At 39.8% G+C, this 6,239-nt stretch overlaps 1 long non-coding RNA gene across 1 annotated transcript; it reads right to left on the bottom strand.

Annotated features, from left to right (window-relative positions):
* Positions 1–861: 861 nt before the first annotated feature.
* Positions 862–6,016, bottom strand: LOC145434635 (uncharacterized). The gene is made up of 2 exons (XR_013913503.1): positions 4,547–6,016; positions 862–2,358 (listed from the first exon to the last, which is right to left on the bottom strand). It is a non-coding gene; the product is annotated as an uncharacterized LOC145434635 (long non-coding RNA).
* Between the last annotated feature and the right edge of the window lie 223 nt (positions 6,017–6,239).

Genomic DNA, 6,239 nt, shown 5'->3' with positions numbered 1-6,239 from the left:
CACGTAGATGTTGGTCAGAACCGGGATTCGAAACCACATCCATTGTTGTCGTGACTGCAGTGCGTAACCAACTGCGCCACTCGCTTCCCCATATCATTACAGGTTGACGCACAGGTTAATGAGCAATATGGTGCGATGTTTATCTCAAGTGTAAAACTGAGCACCGCTAGATTGTGATGTCATAAGCAAATATTTCTCCCATTCATTTAGCCGTCTGCAATTGACCAATGGTTCCGTTCGGCGTTGGAAAGGATGTAGTAAACATGTGTTCAGCTCAGACATGGGGTGATTACTTCAGGAATGTAATCGATTGCGATTACGATTACTTCAGAATCACGCGATTACGATTACGATTACGATTACAGCAAAATCAGGAAGTAGTCGATTACGATTACGATTACATTGGAAAAGTAATCACGATTACTCACGATTACATTTGTTTTGCTTCTTAGGACTATAATCTTAAATGATATATTGGAAGACAATACAAGGATTGCGATGAAAAGGCTTAATGAGATATCAACTCTCTTCATACATCATGCGTCATTTTCTTATTAAGTCCCCAGCAAACACATTACGGCAAGCGGATATCCGTCGGATAACTTGTCATTTGGCCCAGATTCACCCTAGTGCCATCCGGTTGCACTGAGCGTGTCGACTCCTGGTGTTATCCAGTGGGTGACCACTGACCATCCATCAAGTCATTTCTGAGTCACTTCCTGGCCACTGTAGGGACAAAGTCCGGTTGGGACCGATATCCATAGACTATCCACTGATCAACCCTCTGAATACTAGCTAGCTCCTGGACCTGCATATTTCCTTACCACAGGTTAGGCGACGCACAAATACACTTACACAAGATTGATTTTCAGGCAAAAAGCTTATATTATCAAATTGTCAACAATAAAAACTAAGCAGCAACGAATAAAATTAACAACGGCTGTAAATCACGTCAAAATCAATCACTCACTCTAGTTCAAGACATACAATAAAGCAACAGGTGGACTCAAAAATATCACAAGCAGTCGATCAATTAATCAATCCGAAGGCTAAAAATAGGATGACTACGAAGTATGTACACTGGGAGGATTACAGAATACCACACATACACAACTTATCAGAAATACAAGAGGTTGGCAAGTTTTGAAAATCATTATAGGCAATAATAAAAACTGCAGCAAAGTAAAGCACAGCATTGAGTCAAAGCAACAATTGTCAATCAATCAAGGTCAAGAAGCATGCACACTGGAAGGATTAGAGAATACGACACACGGACAAGTGTTGAAAAATTATGATAGGTCGGAGCAATTACCTAGAATTCTGCCTATGAGAATAAAACAAGACACGCACTGCATTACACATGCACATACACAAATGTATCAGAAAAACACAGAGGTTGGCAAGTTTTGAAAATCATTATGCCAACAAGACATAGCGATACATTCAAAATTGCAGTGCAGTTAAAAAAGCACAGCATCGAGTCGAAGCAACAACTGTCAAATCAAGTTGCAAAATTACGTTCACTAGATGAGAATACCATAGGAAGAAAAATTCAAAGTGGCAGGTTGAAGTTCTTCAATGACAGTAAAAAGACATGCACCGTTGCACACTAGGGAAATATCCGACGTTGATATTTAAGAATCAAGATGGCAAGTTTTGAAGGTGAAGAGGTAATACGAATAGAGATACAAAAAAAATAGGATGTTTTATTCTGGTCAATTGCTCGTTACGACATCCTCTATGCGCAGATCTGTCACACATTGAGCAAGGTGCAGTAGAACAAACAAAGCACTTCTACTCAGGTTTCGCCTACTTGTACTGTATGTTTTTTTACTACTTCTACTTACTACTTACTCTTCAGACATAACCAGTTAGATAGCCCCTATAATGTAGTAAATAATGAATGCAATTTAGAAATCGCACTATAATTGGAGTGCCATTATATATTTTTCGCGTACATACTGCAATTTTGAAAGCGGCCTCTACCAACTGCAGTAACCTGCAAGTGTGCGACTCGTTCTACTTTTGGAAAGTACTCAAGTAGTCACAATTTCAGATCCACCTTTACTTGAGCAGCAAGGATGACTCACTTTCACCCCTTTTTGATCGTATATACCGTGTCTAGAGCGGATGAAAATAATAATCAGCAGATTCAACTGTAACTTGTAAAAAATTCCACAGCAAGCAATGCACACTTGCAACCAACAATCTCTCTAGCTGGAAATATCTTCAATCTTCATACAGGTTCAACTTGCAACGAGGTGAAAAGCTGGTATGAGGGAAATGACTTTATACTGCATCCTCTTCCTTGTCTGCGTAAGACTGAGACAGGATATGGACTTGTTCTGCATTCTTGTCCTAAAATAATTAGCAAGAAAATCATTACAAGCGAACATGAAACGATCCTTCAAAATGCTACCAATTCCGAACGCCTTGCAAAATTCATTCAAACACTGACAAATTACAGCATACTATGCATAAACTCACAAATCATGAATATTAAAATTTATGATCATTATTGAACAGTGGACACTAGGGGTGTTAAAAAAAAACTTTTTTCAAATTTGATTGGCTTAGCTGGCAAATCATTAGGTTACCTAAAATACCTTGCACAAAAAATTTGACTCATTTCAATTCGCAGATGCTGAGGTCATCCAATTAGAAATTTCCATCATTTTTCAAATAATAGTATTTACGGTGGAAAATTTCACCACTCCGACATGATCAAAAATGCCTAAGATGTAGGGATGCTTTTTCTCACTCATTTCCATCTTTACAGGGGCCTATGGTAGAGTTTGGATGAAGACATCGCCAGTTGACGAATAAAAGATATGACACGGATTAGCTGGAAATTAGTAGACTTCATTGAAATAGCTAATAGACACGTTCAAATAATGGTGATATACTTTGCAAATAAACTACTTTTCACACTAATATTAACGACCACGAAAATGAAAAAAAAAACTGACACATAGGTAAATATATGAGTATGATCATGGTCATAGGCGCCGAGTTACGGGGTGGCACCCCATTCAATCTGCTGAAACGCCCGCCGTCTGCGATTTCAAATTTTCGTATATCTCTATTGTCTAGTCATTTCGATACGACATCAGCGCTGTCAATGAGCAAGTCCGTGATATCGCGTAAATGCCAACAATTTACCATTAACCGATACACACGCAAATAATTGAATACGCAGCTTCCTAGGCGGCGACAAACTAATGCTTGAAACGCCCCAATAAATTGTAACCCGGGATTTCGACATGCATTTGTCGTGTTGTCAGACTAGGTTCCGACCCATTGTGCTGTGTTCAAGTTGGTGAATTACTGATTAGATGCGCCAGGCGAGGCCTACAATATTCGTATCGTAGGCCTCGGATGCGTGCTTTTTCGTCTGCTATCATCTGTAGGCTACTTATTCTACGATATGGTATATATGTTCAGGCTTTTGTGCTATAATTTATATTTATCCATATTTTTGAATGCGCGACGACGCATAAAATACACAAACTATTCACATTACGACTTATTCGCGCTACAGCGATTGATACGACGCGCTATACTCTGAGTCTGAGAATCACGGGGAACACGGCAAGCGACTTCGCCAGGGCGCCCAATGATGTCACAATCAGTACGAGACATTGAACGGTCATTGTCTACCGACATTACCATTGATAGAAACAATACCGACTTTGACCCTTCGAGGGCGATTTCCGGGCCGTTCCAGTGCCCGGACCAGATTTTAATTTCATTTTTCGGAGTCAGTGCGAAAGTAGCTTTCGATTGAGACCCGTGTAATTAAATTGTTTGTTCTGGTCGCCTGCTCTAACATTAATGTTGAGTTATCAAATTGGAAGTTTCTACAGTCATCATTGCATGAGCTGAGCATAAAAAATTTCAAATAATTCATAACTTACATACGGTACCCAGCTCAGCTTTCTAGACTATATTTAAGAGTTAAATAATTTTTTACAAATCAAACGGTCATAACTGCAGATTTCTTGCCGTTTTGATACGACATGGAGGAATTAAGCTCTAACCTGCATTTGGTAAATTGGTGATGCACTGTCCGTAAAATCACGACATTACTGGCAGATTTCTTCCTTCATTTTTCTTCAAGATGCTGAGATTTCTTTTCGAACTGTTTCGCCTCAGCTTCAGCAAGATCAGTATCACTGGTATCAGTGGAACATGTGCGTTTTCTTTGAATCTTCTCGTGACCACCCGAATCAGACCTTGAATCGGAATCATATTTCGTAGATCTTCGTATCCGTCGTCTTTTCCCCGCATCCGATCCCGAGCTATCCAAGTTAGTATTGCAATATAGTACTCAAACCATATATATATAGGGCTGGGTAGAATTGAATATCGGTACTTCAATAATACAATTTGGAAGCCAAGCATTAATATCATGATTGAAATACCAGCAACCACGACTCTTGAGTAGGGATGTCTATCACTCAATTTGGGTTACGGGTCTAATTCAAAAATTCTGATAGCTTGCGGTCAGTCAAGTGTTTCTGTACCACAAAACAGTGACTCTTACCTTATGTTGATCAAGAAATCAGGTTTGGTTACAATAAAAGGACGTACTATAACAGTATCAACTCTAAACCTACCTACCTACCTATACCGAACATCCGTCATAATAGCTCTTTAATACTATATAGGGATTCAATAACCAAGCGCATTTTCGTTGTGCACATACGCCACTTCTGACTATAACCGTATCATTATCATTGACTGACTACACTGCTACAACCAGTGGTTATGGTTAGGTAATCACCGAGCTAAGTGGCACACAGCAAATGTCGAAAATGCTTCTCGCCGCTGACAACAATTCACTTCAAAGAATCACGGTTCAAACTTCCCAGACGAAAATTTGAATCACGTGAACTGGGCTCGCTGCGCAATGCGCCACTGCGCATATGGATGAAAAAGGCTAATGATCTCATTCACTTCAGGCATGGCGCGACGCACGAGGAAAGCTCGTCAATCGTTGAGTGGTATTCAGTGGGGTAACATCACTTAGCTATATAACATCGGTAAAACATTATGAGGTACAAAAATTGTAATTGTCAAATTGTAAAGTTTATTACATGCTCGAAATAAAAGTACGAAAGAGAATGTACCATTATCGAAGTCGATAATAGAGTATACCATTAACTATTCAATATACCAGCATATAATCCCTGTAAATTATATGGCGATCAAGTCAGATTCACTGTGCGCAGTCGCCATTTCTGCCGACCCATTGAACGCATTCAAGAGAAAAACGCTAAACATCTCACGGCATGACGCACGCGAAAAGTTCGTAACATCTTTCGGAATTGCGAATGTTCACCGCAGGAACAAACAGTAACACGACAGCTAAAAGGGCACAGAAATGGCAATGTTTAAAAGCTTGAAATGTAGGCCCGACAGTGAATATTGACCGTTCAATGCCAGCATGCATAATCCGGTTACGTGACGTCGCTATGAAGAATCACGTCCAGTGACGATTTTCCTTCAAATTCTATTGAAATATTTTGAAATACTGAATGTGTGCAATTTGTGCATATCAGCGTCGGGAGTTAATGAGAGGTTGACTTTATAGCTGAAACAAAATGGAGCTATCCTCACACTGTCCGAATATGATATCCATTGGAATTCTGATTCGCGCTTTCAGTGGACTATCCCGAATATCGATGTGTAAACGTGCGATTTTCTTTCGAACTGTACTCTTGGAACATTTTGAAAGGATGAAATATGTGCCCTTATCAGCAAGAACTTGAGTGGTTGACTTTTTAGCTGATACAACATGGAAATATCCGCACACTGTCAGATTATGATATCCATTGGAAATTGAATTGGGACTTTTAGTGGACTATCCGAAATGATTTTCTGTATGTATGTCCTAGGATATCCGAACCGGACATTTTCCAACGTGGATAGCCAAGTATTAGCCCACGTCTGTCCAACCGGACACTGGGACACTCGGACACTGCTTGGATAGCCCTAGGCAATTATGTGTTTGCTGGGTCATAATATACCAATTGCCCAACTTTATAGGGGGTTTGCATGATTGCCAGGTCTTTACCTGCCGCACCCCGAATTCCTTAATAGGGTGGGGAGCGTGCTCGAAGGGGAATCAAAAGTATTTCGTAAACCAACATAAATTATAGAGTATTTTCGAGAATTGAATTTATTCTTGAATATGTTCTTCGAGCTTTGCGATTCAAATGTCTCTAGTACATGGG

This window comes from Botryllus schlosseri, chromosome 1 (genome assembly GCF_051294905.1).
Source record: "Botryllus schlosseri isolate E-star chromosome 1, Bs_hap1, whole genome shotgun sequence".
Taxonomy (NCBI): Eukaryota; Metazoa; Chordata; class Ascidiacea; order Stolidobranchia; family Styelidae; genus Botryllus; species Botryllus schlosseri.
The sequence above is the reverse complement of the archived record's forward strand: the minus strand, read 5'-3'. Positions and strand labels throughout refer to the sequence as shown.